The sequence below is a fragment of the Sturnira hondurensis genome, unplaced genomic scaffold (genome assembly GCF_014824575.4).
Source record: "Sturnira hondurensis isolate 20B ecotype Veracruz unplaced genomic scaffold, ASM1482457v3 Scaffold0018728, whole genome shotgun sequence".
Lineage (NCBI taxonomy): Eukaryota > Metazoa > Chordata > Mammalia > Chiroptera > Phyllostomidae > Sturnira > Sturnira hondurensis.
The window spans coordinates 18406468-18419013 of NW_028091359.1; the positions used below are offsets into that span (position 1 = coordinate 18406468).

At 53.4% G+C, this 12546-nt stretch overlaps 1 protein-coding gene across 3 annotated transcripts in view; it reads left to right on the forward strand.

The window, feature by feature from the left end:
* Positions 1–12546, forward strand: part of ABR (ABR activator of RhoGEF and GTPase) — a 174481-nt gene that overhangs the window by 53266 nt on the left and 108669 nt on the right. The window lies entirely within an intron of this gene.

Sequence of the window (12546 nt, forward strand, 5' to 3'; positions counted from 1 at the left end):
GCAGAGCGAGCCATGGAACCAGGTGACTGAATTGTCCTTCTTGGAACATTCGTTGTTTCTTGCCACCTTTGAGTAAAAATAGAGCTGAGAATGACTGAAGTGGAGCTCCCCCTTGGAGTACAGGAGAGCAGAGGTGGGGGCCCCTTCCTGGGAAGGTATATGGGGCGCTCTGAGGAGGCAGGGGGGCCTCCTGCCCGAGCTCTAGAGAGGTGGCCCTGGGACCCAGGACCGAGGCACTGTGGTCAGGCCCTGGACTCTGGCTCCCTGGTTGGGACTCTGAGAGCTGCTTTCACTTTCAAGTTTTCTCTCCTGGCTGTGGAAATATTTCGGAACTTCCGGAGGGGTTTCCTCTGGTGCTTCCTGAGTTTTCTCCTGGGACTTTGCCTCCAGTTCCAGCCCCAGGCAGGGGTAGCTCCCGGAAGGGTGGTGGGTGCCACCCTGGCTGACAGCAGCCCTGGTTGGGAGGCCCTTCTCTTTGGCTGCCTGCCCTCCCTCTCCTGCAGGGAGGCCCCCTGGTGCACAGGTTTGGGGGAGCAACAGCTCCCTCTGTCTGGGGGAAAAAGCATCTTCCTGCACGCAGGCTCCGCGTGCAGGGGCTGGGCAGCATGCTGACTGCGGTTAGGTAATCGACGGCTCGCCTTCTCTGGTTCTACACCTGGGAGTCCCTCCTCTGAGAGGAACAGTGCAGCTGGAGAGAGCAGGGAGCACAGCCTTTGAGTACTTGCTGGGACAGTTACCTCGGACAGTATATTTTGCCTCTTTGAGTTTCATCTTCCCCACCTACCCAATGGGAGCAACCTTACCAATGCCACCGCTGGGCTGCCAAACTCTTTAGCCAATAAAACTATAGGGTGCCCAGTTAAATTTGAATTTCAGATAACCAGCATTTTTTTTTACTAGGAGTATATCCCACACAGAATTGGGGACCTACCAACTTCCTTATACCAAACACTTCTTTGCTACTCATCTGAAGTTCAGATTTTACTGGATGTCTTGCATTTTGTCTGGTGTCCCTTTCACCAGGCTGAATGGTATGCATGTGGTACTTAGCAAGGGACCCAGGAAAATGCCTCTTGTTCGTTACCTTCTTCTCTCCTCCCAGCACCCCTTGGCCCCTAGAGGCCAAGCTGATGAGAACTTTCTGTGGAGTTGTCACAGAAATACTGAGATTGTTCTTAGAGAGCCGAGACCCAAAAGTGACGTGATTAATAGAAAAATGCCAGCAATAGTAGCTGTCACGTGCCCAGCGCTCGCTCTATCTTACCTTGTGCCAAGCCCTTTCTGTGTATTTGTTTCCTTATTCTCCACAACCATCCCGTGAAGAAGACACCTACCTCCACTTTCCAGATGAGAACCCAGACACACAAACTGGGTGAGTGACTGGCTGAAGGATGCATATCAGTAGCTAGCAAGTGATGAGCTGAGCTGGTGTGTGAACTCAAGCAATCTGGCCCCGGCGTTCTTGCTCTTAAAATAGGACCCTACGCTGCATCTTGCCTACCAACTGCCACAGTTAGAAATGTAAAGTTTCTTTAAGGTCAAGGACATGGATGCCTACAGGGCTGTTTCACAAAGTAGGTCAGAGGGAGGCATGACTTCCTGGGCTCCCCTACCCGGCCCCCCCCAATGGTTCATCCCAGCTTGAGGAGCTCACAGCAGGGGTTGGTGTCTTCCTGCCTGCCACCCTCCAGTGTTGTGGAGACACCAGCCACAGGCCAGCCTGTCACCAGGTGCGGAAAACCCTGGAGCATCCAGGGTGTTTGTTCAGAGACTGCGTAAAGTGAGTGTCCCTAACGGGCCCAGGCTCCAGGCCTGTCTGAGGTTCATGCCTGCATGTCTTAATCCCGGGTCCCCTCCAGGTGTGTTAATTCACACCTGGTTGTGCACGATGTGTTGTCTTCCTTCTCCTTGAGAGTCTTCATGGTTCCTCAGGATAGAATTTTTTGCCCTTTGTGAAGTGAAAGCGTGTAGTTATTAAAGACTAAAAAATGCCTAAAAGCGGCAAGAAAATCCACATGCTGTTGTCCCACCTCCGAGAAAAGCTTTCCTCTGTGCTCTTCTGGGTGGCCCAGCGTCCAGTCATGTGACTCAACTGTGGGCCCGTTGCAGACGTGAGGCTGGAGGCCAGAGCATGACTTTGAACCACCCCATGTCCCAGCACCCACCCTGATGCTTGCAAGGGGGTTGAGTAGAAAAGGGGGCCTGGAAACCAACAGGTGGCATCTTCCCTTCTCCGCTGGCTCTTTCAGGCAGGTTGGGGACCAGGTGCCCTCGGTCTCCCGTCCTTCCCCTCCCCGGCCCACCCCAGGAGCATAGTCTGGAAGTACCCAGGTTCCACGGCGGCTGCCCCAGCCCTGTCCCAGCTTGTGACTAGAGACCAGTTTCCAGAATGCGCATGTCGGCCTCACTACTGGCTCTGCTTGGCCTGGAGCCCAGCTGGAAATCCTTCCCACCTCAGGCCTCCCCCAGGCCTCCCTCAGGCCTGCTTGTCCGAGTTGTGGTCTTTCCACGTTTTCCGAAGGTTGACTCCAGTTAATTCACAGAGAAACCTGAGACCAACAGCTTTGCCTGCTATTTCTACTACAGGCTCCTTCCAGTTTTCTGCCACCCTCCTTTTCTCTCTGTTCCCTCCCCACAAATCCCGAGGGGGCCACTCAGTTAGTGCTGGTTGGCGGGTTGACCGAGGCCCTGGTTCCTCCATCAGGAGACCGGAGTCCCCAGCCTGGTGACTTACTACCGCATCCCTCAGGATCCAGCAGGAAACAGGTGGCACGTTCTGGCCCGGCGGTTTAGGGGGAACTTATACCGGGACTGTGGCCAAAATGTGGTCAGGGCGAAGGGGTGAAGAAGGGTGGGTTCCTTCACCTGGAGACACAGGTGGACTGAGAGGCTTCCTGGCAAGAGCTGCAACCTTCATGGAAGCGCAGGGCCTGGGTGGCCTGCAGGGAGGAGCTGGGGGGGAAGTATCCCGTCTCACACGCCTCCCTTCTTCAGATCTTGGCTGGGGCACAGAGCGAGGTGGAGAGGCAGGGAGAATGGACCTGGAGGGGCACATTCCAGGAAACTAGCCTGTGTCCAGGTAAAATCATTCTCGATGACCCCCTATGGGCAAGGTGAGGGGTATGAATACCTGCCCTGTCCACGTACATCCCGGGGCTGCTGTGAAAATCAGCTGGTGTGACGAATGGCGACTACATATGTTCATCACACTGTTTTATACCAGCGTGAGCGATAATTGGTATCGTTGACAAATACTTGCTGGGCGCCCTTCACTGAGTGAGTCTCACACATTCTCACTTCTGCTGGGGAGCCTCCAGTCTCCAAAGGATATATGGGGAAAGGGAAAGAAATTGCAAAAGCCAGGGTTGAATTCCCAGAGCCCCAGCTTAATATTTGTGTGGCTTCGGGTGAGTCACCTGAGCCCCTTGGCAGTGGAGGCGCACTCACTGGTCTGGTTGGGCTTCAGGGAGAAGCGATGCTGTCGGTACTGTTAGCCACGCGCATGGTGGGGGGTGGCTGGTGAGAGGACCTACCAGGTGTCCTTGGCCCAGTTGTAAAGACTTGACTTCTAGGGGAGTGTGGCTTTCCGAAAAGCCGAGGGTGGGTGCTGAAGAGGATTTGAGGGCCCCCCCTTTGTGTACCTAAGGAGGGAGGGTGTGCCTGGGCTGGGGTCTGTGGTTCTCTAGAAGGCGGCGGGGCCTGGCCAGCGCCTGCCCCTTGTGTTGCCCAAGGCACTTGGCGGCAGCACTCCCTGGAGGCCGAAAGGATAAAGAACAAGTCCACCAAGTTACAGGGTCTCCATGGGAGAAGTGTCCCACCTTGGAAGATCTCCATATAACTGAAGACTTATGAGTGAGTGAGTGAGTGAGTGAGTAAGCGATCATTACTTTGCATTAAAGGTTCTCCTTAGAGAGACCCAGATGTGAACTTGATTCTATGAGGTCGTTACATCTTAGAACCTCAGTTTCCTCCTCTGTAAATTTGGGATGCGATTTATACGTATCAAGCAGTTGCAAAGCAGACATTTGAATAAATGCAGTTATATAATGTTCAGAGAATGCTGGGACCAGGGAGGCACACAGTAAGTGTCACTTTCTGCCCTTCAGCGGGACTCAGGCGCTATGGACACAGGCCCCCGGGGCTCTGTTCCTGGCCTCGCCTGGGCTCTCCTCTGAGGCCTGCCTCCCTCACTCCAGGTGAGGACTGCTATGGCCCCTCCCCTCTCAGCCCTGAAGGACTTATTCTCTCAGGACAGCACCCCCACTCCCTGGTGGCAGCTTCACTCACGGGCCTGCAGTTCAGAGCCGCATCCCTTATCCCGGCACCAAGTCCAGGCCTTGTAGGGGTCCCCTGCTCTGAGGCCTGGGTCTCCCCCTCAGTTTCACTGGCCCAGGCCCAAGGAAAAAGAAGCAACTTCTAATATCAGCAGTAGTAGCCATTGCTGACTTTAGCTGGGAGCTTGCTGTGCTTGGGCACTGGTTGATTACTTCCCCTGGACTCACCAGATCCCCGTGGCTAGAATAGCATTTCAGTAGAACTGATTTCCACTGTGGCCCTATGGGTTTTATTCATTTCAAAAACTTCTTCTCTGAAGGGGCCACTGGCCTCACCAAACTGTAGTGGCCATGGCACAAAAGAGTGAAGGTCCCCTCCTGGTTCCCAGAGGACTGCGAGTTCCAGGCTCCTTGTGCTGAATTCGCCCTTTTCTGGGCCGTGGCTAATGGCCGTGGCCTTAGCTGAACTGGGAGGCAGAGGCCTGGGCTCTTGTTCTAGCTCTGCGGCTCCCTGGTGTGTGTCCTGGGGCAGGTCCTCGGCGCCCTCAGCGGTGAAGTGTAATGGTTGGACTACCCCATGTGGTGTTTATGTCTATTTTATATGTGAAATACATCATGGATACAAAAGAGTATGTAAAATGTCGTGGTTTGGTTTAATAACGACAGGGTCCACATCCATTTGCCCTCTGTTAAGCTGAGGAGTCCACTGCCAGTCCTGAGTCAGTGCTGGTGCAGCGCACTGACTCAGGCCTTAAACAACGAGGCCTTAAACAACAAGGGTGTGTTGCCTCCCGGGCCTGCAGACCACATCTGAGATCAAGCTGTCAGCAGCCTTGGTTCCTTCTGCGGTCGGAGGGGGAATCTGCCCCGGGCCTCTCTCCCGGCTTCTGGTGGTTTCCTGCAGCCCTTGGTGTTCTTCAGTTGGTAGGTCTGTCACCTTGATCTCTGCCTTCATCCTCACGTCCTCACTTTCTCCCGTGTCTCTGTGTCCAGATGTCCCCTTTGTATAAAAGAATCAGTCATTTTGGGTAAAGGCTCACCCTGATGACCTCATTTCAACTTGATTACCTCTGTAAAGACCACATTTCCAAGTAAGTCACGTTCCGAGGTTCTGGGAGTTAAATCTCCAACACCTGTTTTTAGGGGTCGCAAGTCAGTCCATCACCTTCATCCTCACCACCCCCCTGTTGCAGACAGAGGTAACCACTGTCCGGAATTTTGTGTTAATTATTCCTTCCTTTAGAGTCTTCCTGCGTAGGTGTGCATTCCTAAATAATATAATTGTGTTGTTTTGCCCACGAATTATAGAAATAGAATCTTAGTACTTTTTCTGTGACTTGCCTTTTTCTGTTTAAAATTATGTTTTTGAGATTCATAGTTGTTTTTGCCTGGAACTCTAGATTATTCATTGTCAAAGCTGCATAGAATTTCATTACAGACATAAACTACAGCTTATTTAGTAGAAATAATGCTACTCCCACATTTCTGGACAAAACCCACAGCAAGGAAATCAGTGTACAACGCAACACAGCATGCACACTGTATATACTGAAACGAGCTTCGTGAAACAATACCTGCCCTTAGTAGGTGCCATGCTCCTTTCCAGTTCATTGCCAAGGTGACCTGCCCAACCGACCGTGAGCACTGACAGGTCGACCTGCAGCGGCGGCACGCACCCCATTCCGTGTCCTCTGTGCTCAGCAGCCAGACACAGGGCATGGCCTTGCTGCTCTCACCAGGGCTGTCGCCTGCACACTGCTTGGCACGAGGCCACTCTGCCTTCTGGTTCTCATCCTTCCATCTGTCGTGTCTGTTGGCTTCTTGCTGCTCCTGCTGGGCCTGTTATAGCTGCGGCCTTGCCCCTGTAGTCTTGCATCTTATGGGCGATGGCCTGAATCAGCTCCCCCGGGTGTGGTAGAAGTTCACTGTAGCGTTCCTGATATAGTCAGGTAGCAAGAGAGAGGGTAGTGTCTGGGACGAGACTGCTCGGATTCCAACTAGGCCACTCAGCACCTGTGTGACCTTGGGGAAGACATGTGACCTCTCTGTGCCTGTGTCCTCATTCATAAAATGAGGCTTTCAGAGTACCTACCTCATTGTGAGGATTAAGTGTGTTACTACTATGTGTACCAGGCGCATAGTAAATGTACTTACTGGTCTCTCTGTCCGGTGAAAGCCTCCTGAGGGCACAGCTGGGTGCTCTGCCTGCAGCCGTGTCCCTGTGGCCCCCAACAGTGCCTGGCACCTGGCAGACGCGCAGCAGTTACCTGTCGGTGAAATGAAGGGAAGCGCCTTTACCTTCCTTGAAGACATGTCTATTCAGATACTCAGCTTATTTTTAGTTGGGTCATGCGTCTTTTTGTTTTTGAGTTCTAAGGTTTCTTTATGTAGTCTAGCTGCAAGTCCCTAATCGGATACATGACTTGCGAATATTTTCTCCTGTTTTGCGGGTTCTCTTTTCACTTGGAAGCACAAAAGTTTTTTAATTCTGATGACGTCCTATTTGTCTGTTTTCTCTTGTTTGTGCCTTTGGTGGCATAGCTAAGAATCCTTCACCAAATCCAGTGACGGGATCTTTACCTTCATGTTTTCTCTTGAGAGTTTTAGATTTCGCTCTTCCGTTTAGGTCTTCGATCCACGTTGAGGTAAATGTTATACGTTGTGTGAAGTAAGGGTCCAGCCTCACTCTTTCGCAGGTGGCCATCCCGCTGTCCCAGCCCCATTTGTTGAAGAAACTACCGAAGGGTCTTGGCACGCTGGTCAAAAACCAGTTGACCGTGCGTGGATGTGTTTATTTCTGGACTCTCAAATCCGCTCCATAGACCTGTAGATCTGGAAAGCCACCCCCAGCTCTAGCAGTTTAGCTGCCCTTCCTGTCTGCTCTCGGCAGTCCCAGAGGCTCCCGCAGGCCGCGTTACCAGGACATCCCACAGCTGAACGCCGTCCCCCACGGCCCCTGGAGATGATCACTTCCCACATCTGTCAGGGTGACCACCAGGAGGGCCCAGTGTGGCTGGCCCCAGAGGGCTTACAGGGCGTGGGCCCCGGAGGCCTACTTTCCCTCCCTCCACCCGCAAGCCTGCACATCTCCCAGTGCAGGGTACAAGGTCCCAGAGCAGGGCCTGTTTGTGCTGATGCCCAGCTCCTGATTGGGTGGATGATGCCCTTGATGTGGGCCAGGTGGGAGGGAGCATAGGCAGGAAGTAGCCGTAGGGATGGAGAGGACAGGGGCCTGCAGGAGGGAGAGCGCTGCGTACCTGGCACTAAAGGCATCTTCTCCGGGACAGCAGCCTTGGGAGGGACAGCTCTGCGTCCATGGGTAGGCGCTCGGGAGGCTAGAGAGGGAGAGGGCCACCAGCTTTCCAAGCTCTCTTCGTAATGTAGCTTCCCTTCCTGTTTCCTGGGGTGGGGGGCAGGGGAGGAGGGTGGGACTGGGGGACTTGACCTCCTCCCTTTCTGAGTGCCCGGACTGTGAGGTTAGGGGACTTCGATGCAGTAAGAAGTCAAGTGGCTCTTGGTCAGTGCGTCCTCCTTGTAGCACTGCTGCCTCGCATTGACTCCAGCCGTGAACAGCAATCCCCAGGGCAGCCCGAGACCCTTGGGGAGTGGGCAGAGAGCCGGGAGGACGGGGCACGGCGGCAGCCTGGGGGAATTCTAGCTTTCAGGGCGTTCCGGATTGTGGGTGCTCCACTGCAACTGAGCGGAGAATGGTGAAGCTGCACCTGTTGAATGCTAAGGAGTTGGGCTGCCTGTGGATTGAAGGAACCGGGGGTGCTTGGCAGGTAGGGTGCTGGCTCAGAAGGTGGGGAAGGGGCCACATGATGGCAGAGAGGCCATGGGTGGTGCTGTCCGCCTCCCGCTTCTCCGGATCTCCCACGGCCTTGCAGATGAATATCCCAAAAGTGACGGCCACTTCGGCAGCACCATGATTGTTAGGGACACGGGAGGGGAATCCACTGCTCTCGTCAGGACCCACATGCCTTGGACTCAGCCATCACAGCAGAACTGTGGCGGGGACAGGGGCGCGGTGGAGGCTTCTGTAGGGTGTGTGTCTGTCTGCTCCCTCTTCATTCGTTCTCCCACTTGCCTGCCCCTGAGTGGGAACAGCGCTGTTTGAGTTGGAGTTGNTGATGGCAGAGAGGCCATGGGTGGTGCTGTCCGCCTCCCGCTTCTCCGGATCTCCCAGGGCCTTGCAGATGAATATCCCAGAAGTGACAGCCACTTCGGCAGCACCGTGATTGTTAGGGACACGGGAGGGGAATCCACTGCTCTCTTCAGGACCCACATGCCTTGGACTCAGCCATCACAGCAGAACTGTGGCGGGGGAGAGAGGCGAGGTGGAGGCTTCTGTAGGGTGTGTGTCTGTCTGCTCCCTCTTCATTCGTTCTCCCACTTGCCTGCCTCTGAGTGGGAACAGCGCTGTTTGAGTTGGAGTTGCTCACTGCCTGGGAATTGCGTCAGCCCCGCCTGGTAGGCTGGAGCTGGAGCCTGTTGCTATGGTGACCACTAGGTCTCAAACCAGTGAGAAGGATGAGTTAGTCACAGGGTGTGGTTTTCCTGCCTAGTGATGCTGTCATGTGATAGGCATATGAGCCTGTGAGCCTGTATTCCCAGCTCTTCCACCAGGAGATGTGTCATCTGCTTAGGCGGCAAGAAGGGGCAGCTGCTCCAAAAGCCGTGTGGGCATGTGACCAGAGAACACAAGTGGCTGCCTTGGCCCTTCTGCCTGATTCAGCGGGGGGCGGGGGGGGGGGTGTGATTTGAGCAAATAAGTCAGCTTCTGGGAAAGGGAGGGGTCCAGGATGCAAGTGGTAACCCGGCACCGAGGGCTGCTCCAAATCCCAGCTAACAAAACCCGCCCAGGCTGCGTCGTGGGTTTTTTTCTAAGCCCCCTGACAGAGCTAATCATCTTGCTAAAGATGACAGACTGCTTGGCCAAATGAGCACAGCACCTCAGGTCTCTTCTCACATTTTGCCTATGATGGGAAAGAAGGTAACACAGGTCGTGTTCCAGCTGCGTGGAGCACCTGTTGTGTGCCGGGCACTGCGCCAGACACCATTGCATCATTTTATCACCTCCTTGCCTCCACTCCGGAGGGTAGGGAATGCCGTCCCATTTTGCAGTGAGGCAAACTCGGGGACCCAGAGAGTTTAAGGGACTTGCCCAAACAGTTAAACCTTAACCTTTGGGCTTCATGTCCAGTGTTCTCTTGGATTCCAGATGCCCCTATAATCAGCAGTTCTTGGAATGTCCAGTGGAGAAACACTGTGCATCTCTGGAGGAGGAATCGTGGCAGTCTCGCCTCAGAGGAAAGCACAGTGTCTGTGTGGGGACCCGTTGGCTGGAGCTATTTCTGGTTTCCGAACGGGAAGAATGAGAGATGTGGGTGTTGCCTGTGGACAGAGGAAAACCCGGGCGGCAGTTGGTGAGGTCAGGGCAGGGCATGGCCAAGGCCCAGCCGTGGGACATAGGCTGAGCCTGGGATTTCTGCCTGAAGCCCTCGGGGTGGGACTAACTGTCTGCTGGGTTCTCAGCAGGGAGGGGTCCCGCGGAAGGTGTGGAACCGGAGGGGAGCTAGAGCCTCTGTGAGAGCCTGGCAGTCGTGAGCTCTGACTCGAGGAGCGTACGAGGCGTGGTGATGGCAGTTGGTGCTGAGGTGGTGCTGGTACTGTTCCAAGTGCGCTTCAGATGTACTTACTCGCTTCCTCCTCACAGAAACCCTGGGAGTGTGGATGCTATTACTTCACTTTTCAAATGAAACACACAGAGAGGTTAAGTGATGTGCACAGAGCTACAAAGCTGGCGAGAAAGAGGTAGAGCTGGGATGCAAGCCCAGGCAGTCTGGTTCCCGCGCATGCGCTCTTGGCCAAAATGTTCTGTCTCTGCTCTTCCCTTCCAGAAACAAGATAACAAGTTAACTTGCATGGCGCCCCCCAGAGGAATGTGTGTGTGTGCGCACCCGCCTACCCCGCCATATACACACCAGTACACCAGCGATGGGAGGGAGGCTCAGGGCTGCACTTGTGAGCTTTTGTGTCTTGATAGCCCCACCTTGTGGGGCCCAGGGAGACCTGAACCTGTGCTCTTCTTCCCTCTCTGCCTTCGTGGTTCTTTGGGTGCTCTGTCCTCTCTGGTATAGCACCATAGACTCTTACCTGGGTAGCTTCCTATCTATTGAAGGGCTCCAGGCTCCCAGGAAGGAGCTCAGACCTAAAACTGAGAGCGGACAGTGGCCCTGGAGGAGCAGGAAGGGAAAGTGGGACATGGTTGCTGTGCGTGGGCTGTTCTCTTGTGGCTCGTTCGGTGCTGAGGTAACCTGCGCGCCGCCCCCACAACGTGCAGCTGCTTCCAGTCCCCCAGAAGACGTCAGACAAACCTGGCTTTCTCTGGGTGTCTCTCCCAGGGCCGGGATTGTGGGGAGAAATAAGGATGGTGTCACCAGTAATAACTGTTAACATTATTTACTGCATTACTTACCACAGGCACTGTTCTAATGCCGTCCCTGGAACTAACTCGTTTAACCATCACAAAAGCTCCATGAGACAGTGTTGTTACTGGGTCGGCCAAAAAGTCCATTACTTTTTTAATTCATAAAATAAAAGGCACATCTGTATTTTCTCAAATAACTTTATTGATTTGGATCTTCTGTGTATGTCAGCGATCTCCTGCTATTGGCTTCTAGTGGACAGAGGCCAGGGTGCTGCTAAACAGCTTCCAGTGGAAAAAACAGCCCCACACCCAAGAATTTTTTTGGCCAAATGTCACTAGTGCCGAGAAACTTTGCAAACCAGTTTTGACACGTTTGATCAGTCACAGCACCTTCTCTGTACACTGCATGAATCTTTTTTTATGTTTCAGTTGTGTTTTTACCTTTCTTAAAATAATAAAGCATAATACGCTAAAAATGTTGCCTGTTTTCTTCCATCTTCAATATTAAAATGGCTGCACAACAATTCATCAATTTTGATAAGTTTTTAAATGCACACTGATATGACATGTGTCACAATTAAATCGAACAAAATTGTTTCTACTGAAGTTAAGCACTATTAGAGCCATCATACAGAAAAAATGTAATGGACTTTTTGGCCTTATGAAGGAGAAAACTAAAGCCCAGAGAAGTTGAGCAAGTTGCCCAAGATCACACAGCTAAAACTGGGATTTTTTTTTTTGGTAGCCTGGCTCCAGAACTACCACACCTGACTCCAGAGCGAGTGCTATGGTCTTCCATGGCTCCCAGGGAACACCTCCAGGCCTCGTACCTCTTCTCTTGTCCTCAGTTCAGAATCTTGATTTCATTTTCCTGGGAGACGAGGGTGTGCCCACTTGCCTTTGCACAAGTCCCGTGCCTGAGATGTGGCCTCTAACATCAGCCAAGTTCTGATTTTTATGGGGACTGTGCCCCTTCCCTCATGCTCACATGCGCAGGCATGAAAGAACATTTCCAGGCACTCTCCTGGGGATAGAGGTAATTGACCTTGGCCACTGCTGCTCTGGCCTCATCACGCTAGTCTGTCTGTGAGCAGGTGGCCCCGATGTAAACACTTGGGGCAGGGCAGGTCCTGCCAGCCCTGTGGGCCCTGGTGCCTGTCTCTCTCTGCTTGTCTTCTCTGGCCTCTCTGGCCTGTGGTCTATAGCTGCCCTTGTTTTGAGGGCCAAGTTCAAACATCTCTTTTCCTTTCCACCCCCTATTCCATCAGCCCCTGGGCTATGTCTAGTCCTAAGCCTGATTCTTGGAGGAGGCTGCCTTCCTGTGGGAGGTAAGGCTGGCGTCTCTTGCTGCCAGTTGGAAGGATGGTGCTGTGTGGATCTGAGTGGAGGACTTGGGAAGTAGCAGAGGGGTGAGGGGAAGTTTTTTTTTCAGCCATAACCCCTGGGGTGGTTCTGCACGCTCCCGGAGACGTGGCCATTGGCATTGGTTGGCTGTGGGACAAGTCAGTCTGTAGTGAGTGTCCAGATGCTGCTGGGTGGGGGAAGGAGTATTGCAATCGGAGCTGACAAAGGCCTGGCAGCCCCAGGCTTGTCCTGTGCCAGAAAGTTGGCAGCAAAGCAGAGAGGAGCTGTGGAGGTGGAACCTGCCGTGGTAACGCAGAAGGTGACTCCACAGTCCTCTTTGGAAGCTGAGTGCACTCCAGGCCTGGCTTAGCCCCCTTGACCCCGCTGATTCCCTTGAAAGAGTTTCCGTCTCTGGTATCGCTCCTCCCCTGACTGCCTGCTTTTTAAAAAAAGTTATAGGTTATTCTGTTTTTTAAATTGTAGTAAAGTACATATAAC